This window comes from Phodopus roborovskii, unplaced genomic scaffold, assembly GCF_943737965.1.
Source record: "Phodopus roborovskii unplaced genomic scaffold, PHOROB, whole genome shotgun sequence".
In the NCBI taxonomy this organism is placed as follows: domain Eukaryota; kingdom Metazoa; phylum Chordata; class Mammalia; order Rodentia; family Cricetidae; genus Phodopus; species Phodopus roborovskii.
Window position 1 is genome coordinate 22,450,403 of NW_026126447.1, and position 16,824 is coordinate 22,467,226.

Below are 16,824 nucleotides of genomic sequence, written 5' to 3' on the forward strand. Positions count from 1 at the left end.
GAAATCTTGTGAGAAACTCTTGCCCGCTTCCACTGCCATGATGAGGCTCTTCTAAGCTGTGTATCTGTTTTCCTCTCAGGGATTCTGAACCATTTTACTGAGTACATTTCCTTCACTAGGGTGCCATCAAACACACTACCAAACTGTGCTTTCTTCTCTGCATGTTTGTGAGGTACAACAACACACACTTCTATTTCTGTCCATTGTCTGTTCCTGATTTGTGACCTTTTCATGTTTAACTAATGGTATTTTAACACATTTTTATATGCCCATCACAGGTTTCCTGCATCTGGCAGGGGAAAGGCGGCAGTACATAGCAGAGTGTACACCGGAAGCATGCAAAAGAAGCCCACAGATATCCCAGAGCAGCTGATGTAATTTCAGATAATGGGCTGTATAAAATAATAAAAATATACTTTTTAAAACCAATGATGAAAAATTCACATTCTAACTGCTACTATTACACAAAATGCAATATAAAATAAAAGCTGTGAACTACTAAATTTTTATAATTTAAATACCATTATTTATCTTTTTGTGATTTCTAGATATACCTCTGACTTATTACTTATATATCAAGCATTACAGATTATTTTTTGAAAATTATTTCAAAGAAATATCTTCAAAAATGAAATATAAGCTAAAGTATCCTTTACTATCCATAATTTAATTTTTTTCTTCTATGAAGATATACTCTGTTTCTTACACTAACTTGAAAGCCATTTTCTGGTAGCACCTTGGCTCTTAGTTTAGGTACATGATTAACAAGTGAAATGAACATTGACAAAGGTGAGATTAAGATGACAGATGGCAGAGGTGAAGAGATTTTCCTATCTTGTTGAAGCAGCCAGCTCACCTGGCCTACACCTCACATACCTCAGCTCCTGGTAACTGAACCACAGAAGTCTCTCTGCAGACTTTGGCTCAGGAACATGACACCTAGCTTCCATCCCCAAGACATGCTAAGAAACCAAGAAACCTAGACACATCAACAGAATTTCAGATGAATCATGAATGGGCAAACATTTTAATGTCTTACTACTAGATTCTTGCCATTTGGTCTTTGGGCCTCAGGTTTCAAGGCAAACAATACATTCCATCTCAGCCAATCTCAAAAGATCTCATTTCATTAGCTGAAGATGATATCAGGTCAGAACTCCAAAGGCTATCATTGTCCTTAATAGTAACAGGCTGCTACCCGGGGAAGCAAACAAACTGTAACATATTTGTGAGTCCAATTGGATGTCCAGAACTGGGCCATGACTGCTTGAAGAGTAAAAACACCCCATGAGCAGTTCATTATTTCCAAGACCATAGACTAAATACAACAGTTTGAGTTTGGGCTGAAAAAACTGGTTGTCTTAAAAGCAATTATCTTTCTGGCAATGCCCCAGGGCATTTGAATCACGTTAGTGCAGTCTTCAAACTATCTTTGGCTTTTTACAGAACACCTCACAATAACTCCTAGCTGTTTTGTGTTCCTTTGCTGTCCATGCTTGCCACCTTATCTGAGACACTGGCCTGGCTAGAATAGCATTGCTTGCCTCTGCTTCCTAGTGAGAGATAAACAGGAAGTGAGTCCAGAATAGACAACATAGGGACAGTATAAATACATCTTCTAGAGGGTTAACCATCTGAGCAGCAGCATGTTTAAATACCCAATTCCCACCAGAACACTTTCTCATCATCAAAGGGCCCATTTCAGATACAAACGAGATCAATGGTGATAAGCTCATCTATAAATTAGTACCACTGATAGCAAACTGACCTAAATACTCAACATTCATCTTTTAAGTTCCACTCAGAACACTAGCCAGAATCTATATGATCCCGACACCACCCTTGCAGCAACTTTTGCTGCATTTAATCACAGTATTGTAAAATGCTCAGGCCACTATCATTTCCCTCAGATGCAGAGTTCTGAAGAATACGGCTTCCCTTTCCATTTTCATGTGTCAAATGTCAATTAATGGGAGTAAACATTCTGTTTAACATGAAGCCCAGCACACACAGGGTCAGAAATATTTTAGTCATAAGTCTTCCCTTTTGATTTGTTTATGAGAATCTTTTTTGTTGAAAAATTTTTATTTAAATATGAAACAAGCTTGTTTTGCATGTCAATCCCAGTTTGTTTATGAGAATCTTTAAAGAGAAACTTAAAATGGAGATTAAAAATACCAAGTTGAACCAACAAACATTACAGCGAGTTGTGTTGTGAGGCAGAGAAATTAAACAAATTACCTAAATGTACAGCTCTAACCAATGGCAGATGCAGAACTGAGAGAAACTTGAGTCTCCATTCAGCATTGTCAAATGATGTGTAATAAATCATCATCTTAAATCCAGAAAACCCTTTCTATGTTGCTGTTTCTTTGGTTGCCTATAGCAACTAAGGATCCAGTGGGATTTCATCTCATTTGTGGGAACCCACAGGACTCACACCCTAATCTCTTCTCCATCACTCTCCCAAAAACCCTCCCTGAGATGTTCCAGAAAGAAAATATAAATTATCTCTGAGGTTCCCCTTCTGGTTTTCCATTTGGACATTCATTTTTCTCATTGTCAAAATCAATTAAAAACAAAATGTAAACTAACTTTTAAATCATCTCTTGGGGGGGGTAATTATTGCATCAAATTAGAGTTTATCCACAACTGCTTTAAAATATTGAAACAAAACTATTAAAATACTGTTGTGCTGTATTAAGTGGGAGTGTTTGTCTAAAACTGCTGTAAAGTTCTTATAAGCTAAAAACAAATGCTATTTAAAGGGCTGTGTTGAATGATTAGGATCTGAATCTTTAAACAAAAGTAACAAAATACTTCTGTTTCTATAGTATTATTTACAGAATTTCCACTTGGAAAATTGTAAAATATTAAAGTCGAAAATATATTCCCAAAAACATACATAAGCTACAATGTTTAAATAGAATTATCTTACAAAAAATTATCTGTATTTGTCATTTCAAGCATGGTTTTGATAGCTTTGCTTATATTAATTCACTTAATTCTTAAGTCACCTGATAAAGTAGACATCAATGTTTCATTCTTTTACACAAAAGCACAATCTAGCACACATCCCACCTTTTGAGTGACAGTTATGTACTACATATGAAATATAAGTACTTTATATGCTCACGGTTACTGATCATCAGTGTGTGTCCTTGGAAGATTAGAATCAACCCTAAGGAACTGAAGACCCACAGGGAGAAATTGTTCATAGCCATACAGTTGTTAAGTGTTGACAGAGTTGATAGATAAAGCCAGTTCCCTCAGCCAAAGTCCAGGTTCTGTCAACAGGACTCAACCCCTCTGTGACAATGGGCAGAGACCCGCCCTTCCTAGTGCCTAAGAGCCATGGAATCACTTCATGCTGACCTCCCCACTGTCTGCAGCCTGAGAGTCACAAATCGACTTTGTTACCTATGGGGATGACATTGACAAGTTTTGACATCCAAGGGAAAGGGGACCATGACAAAAACTGTAGATAAGTGAAATTTTAAAAATTGCTCAAATATTGCAGGGAGAATAAAATTTTGGTTAAAAGGAAGATTAGGGAACAAAGGAGCAATGTCTGGAACATCAAGGGAGAGGAATAAGAGGGTTTGTAACTATTAACGAACAGATAAGAGTTGGGTCTCTGGGCCAGTGGCAGCAGATTTGTTGTCCCCTCTACCTGAATTACTTGGGGGGCATATGTAAGGATCCATTGTCTTTTCTTCTATTCTTGCTTCTAATGCACTAAAACCCAGACATGAAAGTTCAATGTTGTTTTCCTCACCTGGAAATCTTTCCCTCTCTCAAATGTGTATCCTACTTTCCCTTAATTCTCACTTTTGCTCAATTTCCTATTATTCTGCAATTCTCTTCAATAACATTCACTTCTGCCTTACATATTCCCATTAAAGTTTACATCATTAATCTTCATTTGTGTGAGACAGCAGACTCTGAGCCCCTGGCCCAGGGTCTTCTTTGGTAACTGCAAGTGTCCAGCATAACAGGTGCTTAGGTCATGCACAGCTGGCCTGTGAATGGCCCTGTTGTACTCAAAAACTATATTAGTAGTGATAAAAGCAAATTCACAGCCACAAATAGATTTCACCAATGACAGGAAATCTTGGCAACACAAGCCAATGGCAGGAAACAACAAGGAGTATAACAGAGAGGAGCTCCTTTTTTGTAATAAAGCTACTTTCAAATCATGGCTTCTTATCATGTGACCTGACAAGTTACTTGGCCTCTGTGCCTCCCACCATAGTACTTGACTTACAGGCTTCTGGTGCTGAGGTAATCAAAATAAATAAATGAATGAGTAAACAAGTGATAAGTTCACTCATGCACTTTGCTATTTGCCACTATTCTGCGGCCGTTTCTTCTGCACTGAAACATTCCCTCTTGGAGGATGGAGAGAAGCTCCTAAAGGCTAATGACAAGATACAGAATACAAGGATATTTACAAGACTCACAAGGCCCTCTGTGGGATTGTAAAAGCAGTAAACATTTGACAGGAGGACTCTCTCCCACAGAGCTGACTTCAAGTTGGGCAAGGAGTTCAAGGGATGTGGCTTTTCTGAGCTGTCACTCACACTGGAGGGGGCCTTTGATGATGTGGCTGCCTTTGAGTCACCCAGCTGCCTGTAATTCCAAAAGCCTGACTGACTTACCTAGGCAGGCTTGGGTAGAAAGCCTGACTTTCCTAGATAGACTTTAATAAAAAGACTGACTTACCTATATAAACTTGGGTAGAAAGCTTGACTTATCCAGATAGACTTGGGTAGATTGACTGACTTACCTAGGTAGGCTTGGGTAGGAATTTCTCTTCTGTCACTTGTGCTCTGTCTGGAGGGAATTGAAATTTGTTCACATCTCCCGAGGAAAACTCACACAACAGACATATATGCTATATGACAGAGAAAAGGGGCTTTTTAATAAGAGCTTGCTTAGAGATGGATTTTAACCTGAGAAACTTTTGAATGATTTCTTATACTAGCGTAATGATTCCAGGTCTATCCATTTTGTGACAATTAAATGTTTATGTTCTGAATATTTCTCTTTGGAAAACTTGTATTCTTTGACCTAGTAACTTTATGGTTAGTGTCAACTCTTGGTTAGCTACCTTAATGAAAGACACAAAAGAGATAATTGTTCCAAAGCAATAATTACTGTTGAAGATTTTTGCTATCTGGATTTGTTTTTCATTTTGCTTTTAAAGTTGTTCCCTTAAAGATTAATCTTTACCTCAATCTTCTAAGTATTTAGTGGATGCACACCCTGTTTTGTGTGATGTGCCACACAAGGAAAGCAGAAAATAATGTCAGAATCGCTAGCACTGAGTGAGATATTGTTACTTTTCTTTGTAACTTTGCTTTAAATACGTCTCTGTGGGTAAGATAAGAGTTTTACACCTATGGTTTTTCTGAGGTGTTTGTCAGAGAGCAATTTGGAATTTTGTCTTGTACGATACTTCAACACATTTCTCTATATAATCACAGGTCTTTTATTTTAAAAAATGTTCCTGATTTAGTCTACAATATTGAACTCAGAAGGGTATAACTAGAATAACTTGTTTTTCAAAATGCTTCTTTATTTTTATCTTTTAAAAATGACAAACATTCAAAAGCTATAAAATGATGCTAATATTATTTATTTGATATGCATATTATGTTTCCAGTACTCTGGTGACACATGAAAATAAAAAGAGACGGCTCTGGGGGGGGGCTGAGAAGAAAACTTCAGCTCATTGAATAAACACAACTCTGCATCACACACTAAATAAAGTCCCACAGATGCAAAAAAAATTCAAGTCAGACCGATAGCTTTGGGAAACTTATAACCCAGTAAAACTAAGAGCATAATAGGAGGTGGTCATTAGTATTTACATAGTTTTCCATGGTCCCTATGGGAAGCAAGGAATTCTATGTTGGGTGGGACTAATGTAAGTTTATGCCAAGGCTAGTCTTGAACCTCTGATAAAATCGTCAGTGCCACAATTAAGAGTGAGGTAATCAGGACAGGGGATGTAAATGCTCTAGTCCTGTACTATGTAGCGAAATTTTGTCACATATAGATCACAGTTATTCCATTAATGATAACCCCTAGCATCATGATGTAACAACGTACTTTTCTCAGTGTTTACGTGCTGCATGTCTGGAGTCAAAGACTGAGGTGAGCAGCAGCTATTCTGGAGGGTGCAGAGGAAGACCAGAAGCTAGGAAGACACAGAGCTGGGAAGATGTGCAAGAGTGACTTAAGCCAGAAGCAGTGCCAGTGTGTGAATGGGGGAGGCCTGTTTTTATGTGGGATGTGAAAGAGGACCAAAGATGAAAGAAATCTCCTGAAGTTTGCCTCTTCCAGAAACATTAGCAGTCTTTTCTCACAAGTAAAGTGAATTCCTGAAGAACAGGCAGGAATTGAGCAAGGCATTGACTGTTACAATGGACAGGAGGTCTAGACAATTGAGGATCATGTAGCTGAGACAGAGGCTGGGCAGAAGTGTGGCAAAGCAAAGCTGACAACAGGGACATGGAGGAGTTCAGAGGCCACGGGGGTTCTTAGGTCAGAAGAGCACATGATTAGTTCTACGTTAGATACAGGATTGGATACAGCTGGTAGGAAGTTATGAGAACAGCTCCTGGAAAGGAGAAAGTCAGAGGCAACGGGACAGAGAAGGGAGGCTTGGGCATTGAGAAATGTCAGGATGAAGAGAAAAGCAAAGCATTAAAATCTCTCCTCTGTGGCCAGCAAGATGGCTCAACTGGACAAGGTGCTTGCCATCAAGTCTGTATGCCATGGTATGGAAATCCTATGCACATACAAAAATAAATCAGTGTGGGAACTACTATATTTTCCTGCCTTTCTTCAGAAATAATTAACTGCAGAGAAAATGCAAGGATGAAAGGAATAAATTGCTTCCTACTTCTCTTCACACAGTTTCATGTGTGTGTGTGTGTGTGTGTGTGTGTGTGTGTGTGTGTGTGAAAATTGACTAGATTGAAGAGTAAATTAGAAAGCAAGATGTATACAAGCATATAATACCACAAAATAAATCTCCAAAGTTTTAATGGAGACATGGGGTCTGTCTGTATGTTCCTGATCAAAATATTTTATATGAAAACAGCATTGTTTTTTTTTTTTTTTTTTTTTTTTTTTTGATGAGTCCACAAGGAGAAATACACTCTATGAGACAAACCCATGTGGCCCCTATCATCTCATACACACATTGTTGTATTTATTACTCTACTGACAGATAAACAAAATGACTTTTCAATAAGAAAAAAGAAGGCTGGAGAAATGACTAAACGGTGAAGTGCTTGCTGTGGGAGCCTGAAGAAGGGAGTTCCTGTGAAAGAAAGACATGTATCTGCCTGTAACCCCAACACTGCATGTGGCTGCAGGATGATCACTGGGGCTTGCTGGCCATTCACTTTAACCAAGTCAGTGAGCTCTAGATTAAGATGAGACCCTATCCCAAAATGTAAGGTGAGAACAACTGAAGAACTCCAACATTAACCTCTGGCCTTCACCTGCATGCACATTTATCTGCGCACGCGCGCGCGCGCACACACACACACACACACACACACACACACACACACACCTCTAGTAACTTGGATTTTTATTTAATTTATTCTCTCTCTCTTTTTAGTGTACATGAGTGTCTTGCCTGCATGTATGTCCATGCACCACATACCTGGAGGCTAGAAGAGGGTATGCTATGAAACTAGAGTTACAGGGTTATAGGTTATTGTGAATCATCAACCCAGGTCCTCTGGAAGAGCAGTCGGCATTCTTAATCACTGAGCCATCTCTCTAGCCCACTTTTTACCTCCTTGAGACGGGGTTACATTATATAGCCTTGGCTGACCTGGAGCTCACTATATAGAGCAAGGGTGTCCTCAAACTCTGAGACCTACATGCCTCTGCTTCAAAGCTTAAAAGTGTGTGCCATGACAGCCTGGCTCATAACCTAAAGTTTAGATCCTAATCTTTAGCCCCCTTTCCCCTACAAGAGAGACATTTAACCCAGTGTCTTCCGTTTGAAGCACAATTTGCACTGACTGCTGAGGAATCTCTAATTCCAGAGTGTGTCCCTGACCTTCGTAAGAAAATAATTCCTTTGGTCTTTATTTCCCCATTTCTAGCCCACTTCTCTCTGTTCTATTTTCCGTAATGTTCTGTTAAAACACGAAATGCCCAGTGTGTTTCTTCTTTTCCATCAGAACTTATTTACATAATCAAGGGTGGGCTTTTCTGTCCCACCCCTAAGTGGATACCACTGCAGCCCTAAGGCCTCTCCGGGGTGGCACTGATTAATTATCTGTACAGCATCACCAGGGGAAGCCATGCTTGCCCCACACTCATTCTAAACCTATCGAGGAAGGATGTGGATGACATCAAGGGAGGATTTTACAAGACTCTGTCTAGACTGCCAAAACAATCTGTGGTGGAGAAAATTGCGTAAGTACGGGCTACCAGGAAACAGGCATTTTCCTTCTCCCCTCCTTGTGGTCTTTTTTTTTTTTTGGTGTGGGACACAGTGCAGCCTGGGCTGGCAAGTCTGTAAATTATACTCTTTGGATCATGTAATAATAACTCAGGGACCAGAATGATTTAATGCCATATGGTAAGTCAGTGTGGAGATTATCTCAGACCAAATAAATAAATAGAAGCAGCAAGTGACTTTGAGCTCATTTTAACTTCCAAATTTCTTAGTTTTATCTGAGGTTTTGTGGGTACTCTATAGACTCTCCAAATAATAACAGATGCGCAAATGATGACCCATTTTTCTTCTGTAGTTGAAGAACAGGGCCAGCACTAACCCATGGGCATTGCCTTAGCTGGGATTTCTATTGCTATAATAAAACACTGTGGCTAAAAACTTGGGGAGAAAAGGGTTTATTTCAGCTTATTCTTATACTCCATTATGCAGGGCACAGGAACTCAAGATAGAACTTGGTGTAACACAATAAATAAAAGACCCAGAGACTGATATTGGGATTCAAGCTTCAAGCTGAAAATCAGGGAAGCAAAGCAGCTGGTCACTAGCTCTTACTCTACCTCAGACTGAAAGGAGATCCTGGCTCTGCCAAACCTCAGACTATAACCTCTCCTCAGCGTGGCTGGTGAGTCCTGGGACTTCAATGTCTTCCTATCCTCAGTGTGGCTGGAGAAAGAATGATGACACTGACCACTGAAGACCCTGCTCCTATCTTTTATATCCCTCTAGTGCTGGAATTAAGGGTGTGTGCCCTCAGGTGAGGAGATTATCTTTGTGTGAGCTGTTTCTCTTTAGGACTGGATCAATCTTGTGTAGATCTGGGTGATCTTGGACTCAGAGATCTGTCTACCTCTTAATCCCGAGTGCTAGGATTGAAGGTGTGTGCCACCACTGCCTGATCTCTATAGCCTGAGGCTGACTTTGTTTTCTGAATCCTCAGGCAAGCTTTAAGAAATCATAAGTACTATATCACTACAACTTGGGGCCAGGAACTGATGCAGAGGACATAGAGGAGTGATGCTCATTGGCTTGCTTCTCCTTAATGGCTCAGTTTGTAATTGATCCAGTCTAAAAGAGAAATGGCTTGAACAAAGGAGATCTCAGCACTTGGGATCCCACACCTTTAATCCCAGGATTTGAGAGGTGTAAAAGGAAGAAGCAAGGGGTCCCAAGGGAGAATATTTCTACAGCCACATTGAGGAGGGGCAGCAGTCTAGAAGTACAACCTGAGGTTTAGTGGACAGCATTGTACTCTGAGGATTCATGAAAATAGGACAGCCCCCCCTTTTTTTTAGAGGCAAGAGCTAGTGGCTGGCTGCTTTGCTTCTCTGATCTTCAGCTTGAAGCTTGAATCCCAGTATCTGCCTCGTGTTGCAGGGTTTCTCTGTGTAGCTTTGGAGCCTGTCCTAGCACTCTCTCTGTAGACTAGCCTGGCCTCAAACTCACATAGCCTACCTACCTCTGCCTCTCGAGTGCTGGGATTAAAAGCATGTGCCCTGCTTGGATTGATTTTTAGAAATAGGAAATAAATGGGTGTACACTTTCAGGAATGAAGTCTATGTAAACCCGTGTGTATTTGCCTCTATTTAAACAAAGTATGGACTTTGATCATGCAGTCGCACAGAATTTCTATTCCTACTGGATGTTGCTTTTTTTTTTCTGGGTTGCCATTCTGCTTCTGACATTTCCCCTCTCACTGACAATCACTATGCTGCATCAGCTCACCCAGATCTGCTGGGTTTCATCCCACTGGGGGGTGGGCAGACCTCACAGGGTCTTGCTGAAGATTACTAAACGTTCACACACATAACAGGGTGAGCTAGTCATGCTGTGTAGCATGTCTAAAGATTTAGTGAAGTAGAACAGCAGTGAGTTTATTTTACCTCACCATCTCCTGGCACGTCTTATGATGCTACAGTCAGGTGGCAGTTCAGTTTCAGGTGGCCTGTGATATTCTCCACGGGCTTCTCACCTGCTTTGTCATCTTCCAGGGTCTTTCTGTGAGGCTACTCTCTGGAATCCTTCCATGTTAACTCATGGCTCCAGTAGGAAGGAAGTCAAAGCTTTCAGGACCAACCTAGATTTTTAAAAAGGGAAGATTTGCTCTGGTTTTGAATTGGAGCCATATTTAAAGAGTAACTACTGGGCTAAGAGAGGGGAAGGGGGACAGGAGGAAGGGGAGAGAAAGCACAAAGATAGATCTGAACTATTAAGGGTTTAAGGAATTGTGCCTACCTTGTAAAACTGGTGATCTGAAATGCCCCATTACATTAGCTCACATTGCAATGCATGGGAACATATTTCATTGACTGAAGTCAACTCATTGCAGTCACCATCATATTTCTCCTGAGAGACACCCATCTTTTGTATCTCTCTGTTGTAACCTACCTGGATTCTGCCATGCCTTGCCAGGAGTTGGAGTAGACCAGCTTGCCTCATCATATAGCACACCCTTACACAAAGCTGGAGAATTTATGAGTTGAATAGGGGATACAAACTAGGTAAGGAGGAGCTATGCTAATGTATATAAATGCTGAGAAATGGCAAAGAGTGAAATGTGAATTAGTATGTATGATAGTTTGAATTAGACTGCCTCTTGTAAATTCCTGTATTTGAAGTCTTGGTTAGTAGGGAGTGGTATTATCTGAAAGGATTAAGGGGTGTTGCTTGGCTTTGATAGCAGAAGTTTGTCACTGGAGGTGGACTTTGTGGTTCTGTTCAGTATTTCTCCTTCCTGCTGCCTGCCAATCTGGATGTAGAACTCCCAGGTCCCCCAGCACTCTGTCTGCCAGCATGCTGCCATGCTTCCCACCATGATGATAATGGACCAAACTTCTGAAATTACGCCAGGCCCAATTAAATGCTTTCCTTCATAAGAGTTGCTGTGGTGTCATGGTGTCTCCTCACAGCAACAAAATGTTGACTAACATAGTGTGACTGTACATTGGGATTAAAAAGAAGTTTTTCATCAGGAAACCCAAGATTCCAGTCAAAACCCTGTCCTTTGACAACTCACTGGCACTGACGATCTTCTGCTCTTCTCAACTGGAAATATAGGGATTTGCTAACCTGCAGGCTCTTGTGTGAAAAATGAGAGGACAAAGGAGATATGTGCATATGTCCATCAAATGTAAACTCAGGAGTATTGCATGGGTAGAGCCCTGCAGGAGATAAACTAGAAATGCAGTTTGGAATGGGTTATAAGATGAAGAGATTAGAAGAAACAACTGGGGTAAAACTGTAAGATGTTCAAAGGCACAAAGACTACACGGATGACCCGGTTATGAAACTGCTCAGTCTGGAGACACACACCACACTTCACCACATTTCAAGGTACAACATGGTTTAGTATGGAAGCCAGCATACATCATTTACAAAGATTTTACTAGCCAGTTGTATATGCAGTGCCTCTAGCATTGTTGTATGTAAAGCAGAGATGCTCAAAGCAGAAATTTTTCCATTGAAGCCCCATAGAGGCTTGCTATTCATAATTTAAAATGGTCATCAGACTTGTAAAAAATTTAAAACGTATACTAATGATATAGTTGACATACATAAGACCTAATCAAAAACAAATGAGTCACATAGAACATTGTTTCCCACAGAGCAGTTAACTCATTGTTGCTGACTCAGATCAGTTCAATATAGCTTTTAACAAACATAATAAGGGCATGCAGTGGGGAAACAGATGAGAAAAGGCTTTTTCCACTGCCATTAGTGTGAAGGGTTGATGGGTTTGTCTGTAGAGAACTCTAAGGCAAGACGACATGAGTTTTCACATTCATGTGGATGGAATAAGAAGGTGCTGGAGGTACAACTACATTCCCAAGTGGGATTTTTCTTGCTTACTTTATGAAACACAAAATGTTTCATTCAGTAATAGAGAATGACTCACAGGAACAACAAGCTCCAAGAGGCTGTGGATAGTCTGAAGAAAGACAAACACAGATCCAAAACTATACACTCATGATGAGCATTTTGCCTGTAGCTAACTCAAGAGAATTAAAGATGGTGCAACCAGTAACTATTCTGGACTTGGGAAAGTAGAATTGGATAGTGGGATAATCCTGCCTCTGTTCCATTTTAGTCAAACTGAGATGGAGGCTGATATCTTTGAACCAATTCTAGTACCAAGATGGTTCAAGTTGATGCCAAAGGCCTGCTGTGAGTTTTGATTAGAGGCTGGTTCTTTACCTATTGTCGTCCATGTTTGTAAACCTAGAACATATCTTCAACAGAAGAAAGGAAACAAGGACCTAAATAACCACAAAGATCAGGATTCATGGGGTACACAATGGATAGCTTCTCAAAGAGATGCCTAGGAAAATCTGGTTCAGGAGTACTGAATTTACATTTGATGCAAACCTAATTTTGACTATTAATAGAGCCCTCAAATGTGTTGTTTTGGATTCAAAGAACAGATAAAAGTACTTGCAAAATAATACTTTAAAAGCCCACTCAACTTTATTTACATAATTAAAGCCCCAGAATGGAAATATATTCAACTGTGCTCTTTATACAAGAGTTTATTTACTGTTACCTCCTACATCGTTTTTTAGTCATTAACTAAAAATCAAAGAAGAACTCTTGAAAAAAATAGGAATGCAGTTATTCGGAGACATGACTTTTTTCACCTCTAAGCATAGAGTATAATAAAATAAAATTAAATTGGTGAATAATAAGGAAAAATTGATACAAGGGATGGTGAAAGAAAAGGGGAAAGGCTCCTAAGTCAGTGACTTATCCTGATCTCCTCTAAGTAGACAGCATTCTTGTTTCTATAGAAGCAGAACTGCCCAGTCTTCCATAGCAGCAACTTCTATTAGCATAGTTCAAGCTTAATACAGGAAGTTATCCCAAATCCATAAAGTCAGTAGGTTTAATTCTAAAACCAATTATATTGGCATTCTTCAACCATGGGTAGCATTTGGTTAGTCTTTTGTTTTAAAAAAATGCATTGAATTTATTCATAGTACACGATTCCATGATCCACTAGGATATCTTCATACAACTATATGCTGGACATTGAGCATATCCCCTCCCCCTGTTTCTCCAGCCTTTCTTTCTCCACCATTGTTCCTGTATCCAATCCACTTTGTTTTCTGAGACAATTTATGTCTATCTTCTGGTTATGCCAAATGAATAATTTTGTGTATCTGTATTAAATCTAGGAACCACTAATCAGAAAATGTCTGCATTTGTCTTTCTGAGACTGACCTTTTGTCACTTTGTTGAAAGTATTTACTAGATCTGAGTTTTCTAGTAGAATTAGGACAGTATTTTATGCATAGAATCTTATCTTCTGTAAGCAAGGGCACCTTGATTTCTTTATTTCCTACATGTACCCCTTTTATTTCTGCTCTACACAACGTTACTAAGTATTATATTGAATAAAAGTGAAAAGAGTAGACACCTTTGTCTTCTTCCTGCTTTTAGTGGAACCACATTGAGTTTTTTTCATTTAGTATGATGGTGGCTATAGGTTTGTCATATATAGTCACTATTATGTTAAGATATGTCCCTTCTATTTCTAATTTCTGTAGGATTTACACCCTAAAATGATGTTGGATTTTGTCAAAAGGCTAATATGATCACACAATTCCTACATTTGTCTTTTATGTGATGTATTATAGTTATTAACTTTTGTATACTGAACCATTTTTTGTGTGTCTAGAATAAAGGACACTCGATCATGAGGAATGATATGTTTTTATGTATTCTTGAATTCAGAGGATTACAAGGAACATAAAATTAGGTGTGATTTAATAATAATCAGTCCCACTTTGTTTCCCAGCAGATCTCAGGGCATTTTATGATGACATGCCAACATCAGTACAAACTTATGTTGAGAATCTTAAAGCAAGGACAGAGTTCTTAATACACATAATGTACTTTATCACCTTCCCATGCTTATTTTCCAAAGAAAGGATTTAAGTGACATATACTTTTCCTAAAAATTTAATAGCAAGACAAGTTAATGGCTATATTTGTTTTCTACAATCTTTTCTTACTCGAGACAGTCCTATATAACTATTCTTCTTAAGCAAAGAAGTCCTATAGTCCATGTACAAGACTCACTTTTATCTGTTGAAGAAAACTAGGAACACCTCTGGCTATTTAAATTCAATTCCATCTTCCTAAACACATCTACTTTACCTACATGATTTCCTATTTTGGTTGACAGCTTTATAAGTAATCAATCACAATCAAATTCAGTTGTACAAAGAAGTGGAAATTTTGTGATGACTTCATTTCCTTACATCCTTCCTTCCCTCTGTCCTTCCTTTCTTCCTTCTTTTCTTCTTTCCTTCCTTCCTCTCTCCTTCCCTCCCTCCCTCCCTGTCTCCCTTCTTCTTTTCCATCCTTCCTTTTATCTTTTGGAACTAAGCTATTCTCTTATGCTGTTTACAATGATTTAGAAATTCCAAAGTATTATAAGGTTGATCCATTAAATGATCCAATGTAGAATTTTATTTTCTATCAAATGTAATATTTCCACTACTTTTAGATATTACCTTACACTGGAATCTTAGCATTAGTATGGAAACTTTGAATTATTCAAGTGATCCTAAGCTTAAAGTAAATATGGCTCATTTATGGCTTGATCAAAGTACAACTTGGTGACCAAAATGTGCAAACTGAAATGCTGATGACAATTTGTAAGCTACTGCTCCAATATCAGAGAACTTCATCCTATAATCATTCTCGTAGACAAAGGTTGAAATACTTTTTCTGTTCTCTGCATTGGACTAACCCAACCAGTTCTTATGCAGAGGGAAACTCAATGAACTCTAATTAATAGTTAATACTTACAAATAAATATTACTATTCCAATATTCAATTATTCCAATATTACCTTTATAATCATATTAGTAATTATCTATTTTTAATAAACCGCTTGCAGGAAAGTTTCATTTATTCTATGTGTTTTCACTACAATGTGTTATATGTATTTACAGACGCTTAATAAATGTTTCTCAGATGAAACTGAATCAAATTGCTCTCCAGTCATTTTCAACTAAGATGTTTCTCAGGTGTTGCAATCTTTAATTCTTTGCCCGGCATGAGACAGTCATTGATTTAGTCACCAAGTAAGAGGTGCCTGAATCAATGCTGATGAGGGTGACATGTTCACTTTTATTTTTGTGATGCCTATAACGCTGCTGGTGTAGGACAAGAATCTTGTCTCGGGTGAGATTTAATAAGCCAAACTGTTTGTACATGCTAATGTAATAGGTGCCACCACTTGCTCTTGCAACAATTGTAGCATGATTACTAATTATAAAGACCCCTGGAGTATGTGCTTTTTGTAAGCTGCAAGCTCTTACCTGAGCAATGAACGTCTTTTTTAAGCAACAACATTTGTTTTAAAGGATTAGCAGCAACTGCAAGCCAAGCAATAATTTTGAAATTTTAATTATTGTGGGCAATCTGCTTTAAAGTGACTAAAGCCTAATAATTGGCTCAAATGTTTGCTTCATAGGCATAAAATAGGCTAGCTGACGCAAACACATTTTTAACTTACTATTGAAGCAGCAACTTGCTCAGCTATAGGCTTGCAAGATTCTCATTTAGCTTGCTTTCAGGAGCTGTGGAACACAACACACTTCTGCAGTTCCCTGGTAGCAGATTAGCACCTCCTGCCTAGTCTATAAAATCCCAGCAGGACTTTTCTCTGGATACTATCTTGCCTTCCTTTTACTGGCTTTTCAAAGACTCTATCTTTAACACTAGCTACTCTTTTAAAAGACTAGGGGTTTCAGTGCAAAGGTAAGTGATGACATGGTTCAACAAATTCATTTGTTATAAAGGAAAGTGTGTGAAGAAGAGAGAAGTGGAGGGAAAGATCTACCTAAGAGGGAACACTACCAGAGGTGCTGTAGTAAAGATCAAAAACAGCACCAGAGGTTAAGAAGATGACTTTGATCGGTTATCCATCTCAAGAGGTCCATTTTAATGATCAAAACTGAGAATTTCATTGCGTCTCTTGAACTATCTTGGTTGCTGAAGAGGTCCGCTCTTATTTGGGCTCAGTAAAACAGCCACGTTTATCTAATTCAACTGGATTATTGAACCGTCATCATTTTTCAGCATAACAAGAAATTTGAGAATTAGCTGCCTTTTCTGCTTCTAAACAATGCTGTTCACTTCAAAAAGCTCCACCCAGCCAACTTTCCTGTTCTGGTCTCTTTTTTTCACAGGTTTCTCTGGCCGTCTCTATTCTTTCATTTGACTTTTCCTCTCAATATCTTTTCAGATTTCAAAGAGGCATGTGTTGGGGCGCAGTCAGGTTTGGGCAGCCTGCTTAGGGCAGGAAGGTGTGGTTAGGG